Raw genomic sequence first — 13,937 nt, 5'->3', positions numbered from 1 at the left:
AAGGAGCAGGAGATGTCTCCAGATTCCGGTAATTTTTATTATCATTCCATTTCGGTTGATAGCCGCACATTGCAGCTGCGACTCGAGCTGCAGTCGCACGGCAGTCAGGGAAATCAGGCCAGAACAAAAGTCGCAAGTCGACCGACGGCAGCAGGCAGAAATGTAAAATAAAAAGTGGGGGAAAAAAATATAAATCCAACGCAAATCCAAGAAAAGCAGCAGCGTTTTTATTTTTGCACGCTTGGCTGGGAGACGTGGAAAAGGGGCAAAAGGATGGCTCCGACATAACTGTCATTGTGCCGAGGCAACGAAAATGAAAATAGAATGGCGAAATAAAACAAATAGAAATTTATTGCCCGGAATTTATGACGATTCTCGTTCCTCCTGCACTTGCAGCATGCACTTGCTGCTCCGCCTAAAATCAGCTGCTTAAAGTCACAAAAAATAGAGAAAGCCGCTCTAGAGGAGATTTCCTTATGAGCGCAGTCAAACTGAATGCAGACAACTTTGTCATTAAACGAGTCATTTGGATCGGAAGTCAATCGAAATGGAAGCACAACTTACGAGCGAGTAGTCATACATTTTTAAAATAAAATCTTTATATCAAAGCTGTAGAAATTATGGCTTTGTTTGCGTGTAGTTATGCAAAATGATAAAACTGAATAGAGCTGAAAATTATATCATAAGATTCTATAACTTAATAACTAAATATCTAAATAATACCTTTCGTATGGACTGATTTTTTTATTCACGCAAGTGAATAATTTCACAAAATAACTTTCGAAGGCTGATTAAACTAGCACACAATGCAGTTGCAACTGTGCTAACTAGAATCCTGCGCATGAGATCCTTCTAGTTCAAGACAGGACCTCTTGCTGCACAAGTGCTCAACCTGGCACCGATAATTACGGTGGCCCTCGCAGACCTTAAATCCTTTTTCATTTCGCCTGGCATTCAAGACCCAGCACCCTGGCGCAGATTTGCTGGCACATGTTCAAGTGCTATTCCCTTGGCCCGGGGTGTGGCGTTCTTTTTGTCTTTCCGCTGCTGGTGGCGAATTCCGCTGCCAAGTGCCAAAGTTCTGCCAGGCGGCACTTAAAATGCATTTTGCTTCTTGGCCAGTGCCCATCACCCATCTACCCATCTACCATATTCCGTCTCGCAGCGCCTGGGGTTGCGTCTAATTCGATTAAAATGTTGTAAATTATTGCACTCACAGCCATGCCACTTGTGTGTGTGTGTGTGGGTATAGGTCTTGGCCATATTATATTATGCTTTATTGAATTTGCAATTCGAAGTGGGAGCAGAGTGAGGAGGGTTGGATGGTGGGGCAAATGGAAAATGTGTTTTCAATGAACGTTTTTGTGCGTTCGCCCATAAATCTCTGCCGTTGGCCAGGCCAAAGGACATCCATAACACACATGCTCCTTGAGGAGAATGCATGGCGATGGCGATGGAGATGGAGAAATGGAAATGGAATTGCAATTCCCTGGCATTGGCAGGCGAAGATCGAGCAACGTCCAATTGCCAAATAAATGCGTATGGTCGTAACTTAAAAATCAATTTGGGCCCACATCGCAGCATCAGCCAGCATACATAATGCATCCATTCATTTAGTCATTTACGCACTCGAAGTGTGACAGCAACGACGGCGATTTCGGGTTTCGTACGACTGGTGCGACTGGTACGCACATGGGGAATATCAAATATCTGAATATCAAAATTGTTCTGAGCCCGGCAATCAAATGTGGTAATTTCATTTATTGTTTATTTGCCATGAATCAAACGAGGCAATCGGCTTGTGGTGGGTGGCAGGAAGAAAAGATGGAGCATCTGCCGCTGGCGAGCAACCAGAATGAACTAAATAAATTATTCGTGTCCCTGCTGCAGCAGTCATAAACAGAGGAAGTCGAACGATATATCAAATTGATATTAATGATTGTTTGCTCAGGCATCCACAGTTATCCTTTGGGCAATCTCTTACCTGAGTCCTGATTCCTGTATCCAGATATCCAGATATCCTCCGCCGCACGACGCCGCGTCTTATCTGCAAATATCAGAGTGATGGACAAACGGAAATTAGTGGAATATTCAGTGATTACAGGCAACGCATTAAGCAGACAGCTGCTTTTGTTGCGGTCACCCATCGAAAAGTCAATCAACTTAATTACAAATAAATAAATATTTTAATTAAAAATCAATCACAAGCGCGAGCGCGGGCGCAGAGAGTGGAAATTAAAATTCAATTAAGTGCGACAAAGGGTATTTGTTGGTTTCCCTTCCGCTTTTTGCGACTATGGGTGCGAATATTACGCATACGCAGCGTTCGACGCGCTGTGATTATTCATGTTTCATTGAGCAATTTCCAAGGAAAATATTGCATTTGCATGCATAAATCATTGCATTGTTTTTAGATACTTGCACCTGGCCGCAGTCGCAGGAAAATGCGACCAGGTGAGCTGGTGAGCTGGGTGAGCTGGTTGAGTTGGGTGTAGCATAATTGTATGCGTGCACAATATTTATTATTTATCGCCTCGGCCAGGACGCTAACGTCCTTTGTCGCCACTGTCCTTGTGCGCAGCTCGCTGTCCTCGCCGCGCTGGGCGATAATGGGAGCAAGTAAGTTTTAATTTTAATTTAAAATGCAGTTTGCCGTCGCATGCGTGTGCACACCACTCACTGCAGACCAACCCATACACCCATACACCCAAAGAGCCACCACCACTCGAGCACCCACTTGTCTGTGTTTATTCACGAAATGAGTTTTAAATTAATGCGATTTTGTTATTTATGAGCGGGTGCCACGCGGCGTATACGCAATGTTAACTTAAAGCTGCCCGCCCATTGACTTGGCCACTGCGATTGAACAATTTGAACCATTTGAGCCAGATTCGGCCCACTTTAGCAACTCTGTCTGGCCAGTGGCCACACACAAACACACAAACAATTGAACTAATTTCCCTGCAGGTCTTGCGAGCCACTCGATTCGCATCGAATTCGGATCTAAATTGCAAACAAATCAATTGCTCGCCGCAAACAGGAAATCAGGCAAATGCAATGGGCGAGTGCGAGTGAGAGGGGACTACAAGGTGGCAGAAAGAGAGGGCGCAACAGTGGCAGAAAGAGACGAAAGGTACGCACACACGGAGCGCTCGCAAATTGCATTGCATTTCATTTTCTGTCTGAGTTTAAACTCATTAAATATGCAATAAATATCCAAGCTGCAAAGTGGAAATGAATACATTCGCTGCCTTGACACTGTCCTATCCACCTCTCTTTCTCTCTCTCTCTCTATCTCTTTCTCTCTCGCTCTGTCCTCATTTGAAATTCTAATTGTTTTGCGAATTCATCAATGAAGCCCCGCTCTTTGGTCTCCATTTCGCTTCTCATCTCGCCCCCTTCGATTACATTTCCATTGGATTTGCGCAATTGATTTAAATGTATTACGTAAGCTGCAGTTCGAACTCTTTGTTTGCCAATTGATAATAAATTGTAGCTGTCAGTAATTTTAATACCGTGTGTCTGTCACACGGCCACGCCCCCTGACACACCGCCTTTGATGGAAGCATGAGTCCTGTGAAAAAACATCCTAAGTGTGGCGTGATTGTCCAAAAGAGCGAGTATATTTGCAAGAAATAAATTGGATGTATTGAAAGTTAAATAGGAAGTATACATTTTCTACTTATGGAATATGAAAACAAACAAGATATTCTTGGAACAACTTAACTATCTTTGTCTTTCACTTGCGACATTGATGCTGATTGATATGGGTGACTAAAGAGCTGCAGCTCAGTCCTGCAAATGGAAATTAGGAGCAGTGGCATAATTGAGGGTGCCGCAAGGGCAACTTTCGGGCCGCGTCATCCCACGCACTTCCGGTGGCGAAAGGCCAAGTGTTTGAGTGCGGCACGCAACTCGTGGCATGTGGCAAACGGCAGGCAGTGGGGCGTGGCCCGCAGGATGACAGGCCTCGAACGCCTCGAGCGGCACAAACTGAAACGGCAGTCAAACGCTTGAGTGCAGCTGCTGCCCCATAAATCGGCCACGCCCCACTGCGGGGCACTGGACATTTCCGCTTCCGGCGGCCGAGACAAGCGCTTTCGGAGTCAACATTTAGCCGGCCATTTGATACTATCAATGATGTTGGTCCGGCGCAACGAAAATAAACCAAGCGGCTCGCCCTCTGCGGAATCTCTTATGTATAATCACTCGCAAGGAAAAAGCGAGGGAAAAACACAGCAAATCCCGGAGCTGTTTGCTTTTGGGACCTCGTCGGCCAGTTTCCATGGGCGCGGTGGCCAAATTATATGGCACTTTAATTTGCGTGTGCCCAGCTTGGGGCGCACTTAATGATGCGTGAGGGAGAAAAATCCACATTTCACTGGATGGATGGGGGATAACCCAAAGGAACCAGGGATTCAGGAGCCAGGAGTCGGGAGTCAGGGAAGCCAAATGCCTGGAGACACGTGCTGGCGAAGGGAAATTAATGAAGTCGCCGGTTTACAGGAGCTTGCACTAATTAAAACTGACTTGGCCCAAAATGCAAAGCCAAAATAATGCGCTTAGTCGTGTAGCCAAGAGAAGTGGAAATGGAAATGGGCTGGGAAAACTGGAACTGTCGCCAGCAAGCGGCGCCGTGGATATTTTAGCCATTAAAATAAAGAAATTAAGAAGAACTAGAACCCCTCTCAGCTTTATGCAATTATGATAATAACAATGGGGCGTGTGGGGCAACGCCTCTTTGTCTGCCGGATTGTTGCAAAAGTTGGCGAGTGCATAATTTCGAACCAGAGCCTTGGAATCCGAGATCTGGAATCTGCAGTTTGCTTTTCAGTTTGCTTCAGCTGGCTTGGCTGAGTCTCACACATAATGAAATAATTGCAGCGACAGCCAGGACATTCGCAAATTCGCAGGAGCCGGGCAAAAGATTGCCAACAATTTTAATATGGCCGAGCTGGAAAGTTTTCTCCATGCACCGCCGACATAATTTAATAAGCAGTCTGTGCCACCGACTGCTGCTGCAGTTTTCGTTTGCCATTCCATTCCTTTCAATTTATGTGGCATGCGGAATATTCAATTTTCACACACAGCCACACACTCAGCTGCACACACACACACACAGATTCTTTGGTGCCGAAAAGGCAAAAACTTCTTTTCGAGCACATTCTTTTGGGCGGCTTAACTTAATTGCCGAGAGCTGCAGACCATAAACTTCGGCTTATTGGCAGCCGGATAAACTTGGCTTGTAATTGAGCCCCCAAAAACGCCCGGGGGCAAACAGATAAAAGCGGCCCTCTCGAGTCTCGAGTCCCGAGTCCCGAGCCATTTGCAGCTAATAAATTGTGGATGCGATAGGACGTACACCCTCTACATATGCATTACATGTGTAATTTGTAACGAAATTAGAAGTTTGCGTTCTGCGGCAAAAAACGGAACGAAGAACGCAGAGTAACGAGGAGCATTGCAGTGCCGGGGAAATGAACTGAAACTACTGCACACTCACACACATGCATATCCTGTGCCTCTTCACTTGGCAAGACGGATGGCAAAGTTGAGTCTCTGGCCAGATTAACTTGTAGCCGAGCAAACATGGCCAGCCCCCTTCTCCCCCTTCTCCTCCTACTCCCACTCCGAATGCAGTTGAAGAAATTGAAAAACTTTTCACTCGTTCTGCGAGATACGTAGTGCTCTGCATTCTCATCCGTCAGTCAGGCTTGGAAAATTGCTGAAAAGGAGATGGAAAATGAGAAAAAATAGAAGGAAGTAGTAATGCCAGTGGGGGAACAACTACTGCATCTACGCCCCTGGCCACGCCCACTGCTGCACTGGCAACATGTGTTGCTCAACGCCTCCACTTGTACAACGGCTCGTATACGTTATGTGGCATGCGATGTACGTTTGGGTGCTGGAATTACACAACTTGACTGCTATAAAATTCAAATTAACTCCTCGCCCAGCCAAGGCTGCCTTTTTTGCTCCTCCAGTTTGCCGAGTTAGCTTTGGGTCAGTGGGTTGGGCAGGGGGAAGGGGGGAGGGGGAAGTAGGCAAGAGCTCAGTGTAATATGAAAAACGAAAACAAATCTTAATTAAAAATTATTGTTGACACTTGGCGCATCGCGTCCCCTGCACTTTATCCCTTTCAAGCCCATTTCACTCGCATCTCTTTTTCATGTTCGCACTTACACTTGCTGCCAATGTAATAGTTAGATGTGGCAAGCAAAATGCCCTGGATAATAATCTAATGAGCAATTCAAGAAGGTTTAAGAAAAACTAAATTATTTACTTCTTAGAGTTCTACGACGTGGCTTAAGCCCCAAGCAAATGGGTGGCTTTAAGAATCGCATGCTTCTATTTTCGCGCCCGCTGCTGTTTGTGGCTGCGTAATCCAGATGAGTGGGCGGCAAACGAGGCGGCGAAGCAATTAAAAAACCAGGCAGCGCCTTCAACAAGTGTTCAAATGCTACGCCCACGCGCACAACCACACACACACACACCACCACATTAGCCATTGAATAAATACGCAGAAATGCGGAAAAGGAGGGGGAAGAGGCGGAGGGGCGGAGAGGCCTAATGTTCCCCCATGGTTTTTATGGCGTCCCAGAGGCTGTGCGAATTGCCGAAGCCGGGCCCAGGTGAATATTTTATGGCATGCATAAGGTAAGTGACTCGAATTCCGTCATAATTCGCAGCACAGCTCCCAGGGGCACAAGGCTGGTGGAGGGGGGGGAGTGGCACCACCAAAAATAGCTCGAGTAATGGGTATGCGTAATTCGTAATTCGATTGGCGAGCCGCAGAACTTAAAGTCAATTAAAGTGGGCCCTAAGCCGAAAACGGTGGCCATTTTGAATTTGAAGTCAACTCCAGTCAACTCAATCCTGCCACCCCTCCACCCTCCACCCTTTAACCCTTCAGCGGCCCGCTGGATTCCCACTGGTGGGGCAACTCAAAAGTTTTGTTGCAGCAAAAGTTTTGTTTAACTTTGTTACGCTTCTATTTTTTATGTGATATTAAGAACGCGTTTAGCCCCATGCCCTCGCTACGTTTTCAGAACTTTTGGGGCACACACACACACACCCATAACAAACACATATACTGTATGTGTGTGTGTGTGTGTAAATGTAGGACGCTCTGTCGCATGCAAATAAACATTCAATATACAAGGCAGAAGCAAGTTTGGCTTGTGCTTGTCTTTGTCTTTGTAAATGTCCTTGTTTTCAATTGGTTTTTATCACTGCATTTTGATTTTCTTCCTCAATGAGTTGCTCAATTGTTTGCCTTGTAGCAACCAGCAAGCAGCTAGCAACTTGCAACTACCAAACTTGCAGCTCGAGGAGCAAGTTTACTTTTATTGCATTGTCGTGCGGTTGCAAGTCGCCGAAAGTATGCTTTTAATTTTCCTGCTAGCATGTACATAGTACGTAGTACGTAAGCGAGATACTCAAGGGTTAAGGGGGGAAAAGCGGTGGGAAAAGTTAAGCCATTTCGAGTGGCGTGGAAAACTTGCAGCTGATTAAGCTCTGAATTATGTGTCACCTAAGGATGCGTTCGCAGGTGAGATCAATTCTCGGCCTGACTTTCCAACAAAACTCATTAAAAGCCAGCGGTGAAAATGGCGTGCAGTCGAGACCATTACACTTTGCCATTAAAAGCTGCCCAGCATCAGAAACACGTAACACATAATTAGTCTCGACATAACGCTAAAAAAAAAAAGAAAATTGGAAACTGGCAACTGTATGATAACAGTTTTAGTGCGAATGGTTTGCCGTTTAAGGGCGACTAATTACAATTAATTGTAATGTACAAATGGCGGCGAATGCTAATCAAATATTTAAGCAACGCCGCGGGGCAACTTGCTGATCCACGTTGTGTCCGCTAATCTGCAAATGAGGTTGAAATAATAATTTTAATAATTCAAGCGGACGAGCGGAGGCCAAGTGGAGAGCTATTTGCATAAATATATGTACTTGCGCATTTCTACGCAGGACCTTCGCCGGTGGGAAAATGTAATATTTTTCCGCTTTATTGGCTTCCAAGTGCATGACTTTGGTTTGCTTTCGCCCGGCTGGGCCTAAGCTGCAAAACTTTTCCACGGCCGCTTTTCCGACCGCTTTTCCGCCGCCAGCCTATGGCCATAACTGTGTATATATATGTATATATTTATAAGTATGTGCATAGCTATGTGGCAGCGACCTTCGGTGGTGTGAGAAAACGTGCACCTTGCCAACTTGCGAGTGGCACGAAAATACAAAAAATAGGACAGCCACAAGGCGAAGGCAGAGGCAGAAATGAGGGGGAGGTGGAAGGTGGCAGGTTATGCAGTTCTCGGGTGCGCCTTAAGCCCAAATTGAAAACTCTCGATATGGAATTATTTACATAATGCCAGCCAGGCGCATCGAGTCAAATGGAGCCGGGCTCATCCCAGCAGGAGCACCACAAAAAAATGTTTTGCATCCTCAGACAGCTCGCGTTGTTGATTCGCCGAGCGGGCTCGTATTTTACATAACAATTGCTGCCACACTTCTCCCCTTGCCACAGCCCCTGCCACAGCCCCTGGTTGCAATCCCCTCTGGAGATTGGAACACAATTGATTTAAATGTTTGCGCACATGTTCCGAGCAGAAGAAAAAGCAAGCGAAAAAATAGCCGAAATTTCGCCAGGACGACTCCCCAAAAGGACGACTGCGACGTAATAATATGCAAAATGCCAACGGAGGCGACGATGCGGATGTGCGGATATTCGAATGCGGATGCGGATGCCAATGCGGCTGCGGGGCTGCAGATGCAGATGCAGATGCAATTGTCGCAACATGTCGCCGCTGACTGTTGCAGCTGCAGCTGCAGCAGTAGCAATTGCAGTGCCACCAGTGCCACCAGCGCCGCCAGTTGTATGGGCACGGCGTCAACAACATTTTTCCAACTCAATTACCCGGCCAGTCGCGACGTGTGCGGCATTTGAAAAAAGCCAAGTCTCAAGCGGCAAAAGTTGCCAAGGATATTGAATTGAGGGGCGGCAGTCGAATAGTTTCAACATCCTGATGCTTAAAGCCAACTGAACTGAACTTTTGCAGCTCGAACTTTGTATGTTGCACCATGGAATTGTTGCAAAATCATGTTACGCTTTAAATTTAAATATATATTATGTGATATAAAGGATGTAAATGAATATTTTCTAATCTCTGTAAGTTGTAATAAAGTTAAGGGGTATAATTTAAACGTAGGCTCTAAGTTTAGCTCTTGGTTGATATTTACCTGCCACAAACAGCATACAAACAACACCTTGTTCTAATAAATAAACAGAGTGCGCCCAAGTCAACTGACTCAACTGAAACGCCCAACTCACATCTCGCAACTTGCCACTCTCAACTCCCACTGGCTAATCACTCATATAAATAAAGCTCCCAACAAAGGCGCACCTGCAACTGCCACAACGGTTTGGCTGGTTGCAAGGACGACAGCCAGGATATTTGCACAGGCTCCCAGGTAAGCAAGGTAACCAAGGTAACCCAGTTAACCCTTCTCGCTGCCGTTTGGCATATGTAAATTATGACAGTGCCAAGTCAGGCACTTAACTCGAATCCGTCTGTGCGATATGTGTGTGTGTGTGTGGTGTGTGTGTGTGCGGCTGTCCGTGTGCACGGATGTCAGTCAGTCAGGCCGGAATATTTGTGCTCAGGCCTCGCATCAGCATCAACAACATCAGGAGCATCCGCATCAGCATCAGCATCAGCATGAGCATGAGCCTCGCATGGAGCAGGAGGAGGAGGAGGAGCAGGAGGTGGAGGAGCAGGAGCAGGAGCAGATGCATCCTCGCCTGCTGATTACAAAAGTCAACTGGGTGAGCAACCCCCACTCGCTGCTGTGGCCACCGCACGTTGCAAGTGTTTGCTGGCTGCACTCGAGTGAGCAAATACTTTATTAACACAGTTTTTTGGCCAACGAGCATGCAGAGAGGAAAATGTGTCGTAAATTTTAAGTGGGCAGAGCCGCAGAAAAATATTTGTGCTCCCTTAATGCTTTAAAAAATCCATATAATAGGAAAGTTTTTCGTATAAGTTATTTTATTATCAGCAAATGGAGAGTCCTAACAATGCTTTTTCTCTTAGTGGCTGCCAGCTAATGAGCAGCCAGCATTTGCTTTTCCACCGCTCGAGTGTTCTTTGCTGTAGTTATAAGCCCAAACTTAAGCACTTTGCCGTTTTCTCTAGCAGATTGGAGGGGGCATTCTAATTGAAACAGAAGGAGCCAATGGTGGCATTGGGCAACATGAGACGAGCTCGAGCGGATTGCGATGGAAGGAGTGAACGTAATCGGTATGAGGGCTCTTGGCTGGAGTGTCCTTTGAGCAAATCCCCAGTACTCGGTCCTCTTCGATCTTATGTCAGCTGCAGCCGCTTCTGTTTGCTTTCGTCCCTCACCCTCACCCTCTCACGCCTCTCTCCTTCTGGAATGTTGTCAAATTTTTTGATTGCCATTCTTGTTTGCATGTGGGCCACGCCCACGCTCACTCCGCCCCCCCGTTCTTTGGCGGAGTTCGTGTCATTTTGCGAGCGAATTGTTTGGCGTCGCTGGCAGTTAATAGCGTAGTATATCGCCTGACTCCATATCGGATGTCTATCTATACATCAATCCCATCCGTCTATCCAGCCATCCAGCTACAACCATCTATCTATCTATCTATCTGTCCGTCGCGCCCTACTTGCTCCTGGCTCCTGGCTCCTCCTCATTTGTGGGGTCATGTTGATTTCTGACATAATATTGACAGCTAAACAAATCCAATTATGCCCAACTCCGCTTTAATCTCTCTGTGTATCGTTTCGTAACGTATCCTTGCCGCTGCTCAGTGGAGCGCTTTAAACGTCCGCCTTTCCACGGCATTAACTGCTGACCAGAAGGACCTCCGCCACCGCACTCCACCTCACTCCTCTCCACTGCACTTCACTCCTTTTGCGGAGGTGTGCAATTGAATTATTGCACTCAATGCACAAATACCAACACCCTCGGCAGCAGCCATAAATATGAAATTTTCAGCACAACGCAGGAGGGCAGCCTGCCAGGCGATGCAGCGCCTAAAAGCATGCAGCACCATTTTGGCCAGCAGCCGCATTCGCCCCATCTCTTTCCTTCATCCATCTGCAGCCATCTCTTTCTTTCAGCCGCTGGCCATCTCTTTTGGGCCATCTCGCTCGGCTGCTACCATTTTACGGTTTATTTTTGGGCATTGAATGCAAATATTGGCATAAATTTCGGGCATTTGCGGTCACAGCAGCAGCCGAAAGAGACGGGTAGCGACCAGGAGAAAGAGACAGAGACAGAGGCAGAGACAAAACGAGAAACATACACACATGTGGCCCTGCATTGTTTGCCTGTTTGCCCATTTGACTGACTGACTGACGGAATTCTCTGGGATTTTTTGGTTATGGATTTGACTTTGCCGAGCACCAGTGTGTTTGTGTTTTGTGGCTGCAGCTTTGCTCAGTTGAGTGGAGGCCCTTCAGTGAAATCAATTGGCTCTTTGCTACATTCTGCACCCGGCCACCTCCATTCTGTGGTCGTATCTGTGCTGCGGCAACAAATTTAATAACATCCACATGGAAACAAGCTGGCTGTGCACACGGAAAAATAACAAAAATATTGCCTATTTGCAAATAATTGAAATGAACATGGAACTTGGGTGGTAAATATAATTTGCCATAAGCATGAAATGTATATGAAATGTTTTGCGTTTAACCTAATGAATATTGCAGCATATTTAACAATTGGCTGGTTCTAGAAAAGTAAAATAGTCAGCTTTCTTTTAATATTTATTTAACGCATTTATTGCAACTTTAGTTTGATGCAGGGAATATATATCAAGCTGCTGGAACTGAATGCATAAGTTGTCACTCCGACACCGCATTAATATGGCTCTTTCTCCGCTCCGGAGCTACTGAGTTTACCGACTTTGGCTTGTCACTCGCATATGTTCGAGTGCGGCCAGCTTTAACTACTTGGATGTCCTATATGTCCTGGATGTGCTGTATGTCCTGGCTGGGGAGGATGGAGGGTGGTGGGGGGGATATATCAAGTCCAAGTCCCAGGCCGAATCCTCCTGCTCCCGCCGCCTTATCCACACATGCGTGTGATTTATGTGCTTGTTTTTGGCTGCCTGCTGCCGGACATTTATCAAAAGGCGAGGACAAAACAAGCAAAACAATGGAGAACACACAGCAGAGAATACAGGACAACGGCGGCCAGGACACGAGACTTGCGAAGATTTTTCAGTTAAATTTACTTAGGCTCCTCAGCGGGTTTATTTGGTTTATTTAGTCGATGTTTAAATTCCACTCGGGAGCCTTCCAAACTCGATTCGATTCGATTTCGGTTCGATTTCGGTTCAAAGTTCAATTAAGCGCACATTTGCGGGCTGATTTCGATGTTCTCGTTAAGCCCTTCGAATGCCATTTGGGACAAACGTATAAATTTGGAAACACACACAGACAAACCACCACCACCACTACCACTACCACCATTTGGGCCCCTCGAAGTTTGTCTATCTGCGGGCCACCCAAATCAATAAATTAAACGCCCTCCATATCCTTTAGCCTTTAAAGTTGGCCTCGACGAAAACTTTTCGACCACCGACTGTTTTGCCTATTTCGTCGTGATTTTTTTTGCGCCGTAAATTGTTGACGGAAATTGGCAAAAACATCTGAAAACTTTCGGCTGCCCAAAACTATGCTAATTTCCGACGTGCACCATTGTCTAAGGTCTAAGGTTCGTTTTCGGACGCCCCGAATTGGAAATTATAATTCCTGCCACAAGCAGCGGCGAACTTCACACACAAATCTTGGGATGTGTGGAAAGGATATCGGTTAGCCGCGTCAAGAAATGGCCTAAATATAGAAGGGTTCGATCGAAGAACTTTCCAATTTGTGCTCATAGTTACAAGTTTAAATCTTAAACTTTCTTTGCCATAAATAGCTAATCTTCACAATAACTGGCAAATGTTTCGAAACTTTTTACTACATCACTAAATAGCTGCAATACAGTGCACACAACTTTCCTGTTCCCCCGACATAATGGGAATACAAAACTTTCACCCAACCACAATTCATCTTCATCTTTTGGATATTTAATTGCCTCTCGACAATAATAAATCTCAATTATAAGTAACGCTTCAACGTTCGTGTCTATTATACAGGGAATTACGAGTATATCCTGCTGCTTATTATCCTGCAGCAGCTGATGTTGTTGTGGTAACTCGACTACTTACAGCCCTTTGAGTTCGCAAAGTGTGGCATAAATTGCAAACTCAATTCGCGGACTCTGGCCTTGAACACATTTTAATTAGCTATCACGTCCGTGCCATGCCAACAGCTTAACAGCCACCTGCTTTCCCCAGATGAAGGGCTCTTTCACCGGTTTCGGGCCCTTTTCTCACTGGTGGTTCTTGCCACTCTGTTGCCATGTTCTCCGATTCCAGTTAACAGGCTCAAAGAGCGCTACAGATTCGTTCTTCTCGTTTCGTTTCATTTCGTTTGCTTTCTGCCGTGCCGTCATTTATAGAAAAGCTACTTAGGCACGACTTTCAGTCAGGTCCTGGGAATCGGAAAAAAGATTCAGTCGGAAATATCGGGAGGAAGAGGTCCTGGCAGGACGACAACAATGCAAAGCAGGCTGAAAGCCAGTCCGACTGACGTTTAGTTGCAAAACAATTAAGCTGAAAGCAAAGCTGTGTATTGAAGTGTGGCTGTGAAAGGAAGTGGTCCGAAAAACAGATAGATATATACTATATTGTATATCTGTGTATCTGTGTGTACATGTAGATATATACAAGAAAGCCCGACTATTGACAAATGCAGAGAGACAGGCAGACCAGAACAGCACAGCACAGGATTTGATGGGAAACGGGATGTTTCACTGATGGATGAAGATGCTCTGACATTAGCATTAATAGA

The sequence above is a fragment of the Drosophila teissieri genome, chromosome 2R (genome assembly GCF_016746235.2).
Source record: "Drosophila teissieri strain GT53w chromosome 2R, Prin_Dtei_1.1, whole genome shotgun sequence".
Lineage (NCBI taxonomy): Eukaryota > Metazoa > Arthropoda > Insecta > Diptera > Drosophilidae > Drosophila > Drosophila teissieri.
The sequence above is the reverse complement of the archived record's forward strand: the minus strand, read 5'-3'. Positions refer to the sequence as shown.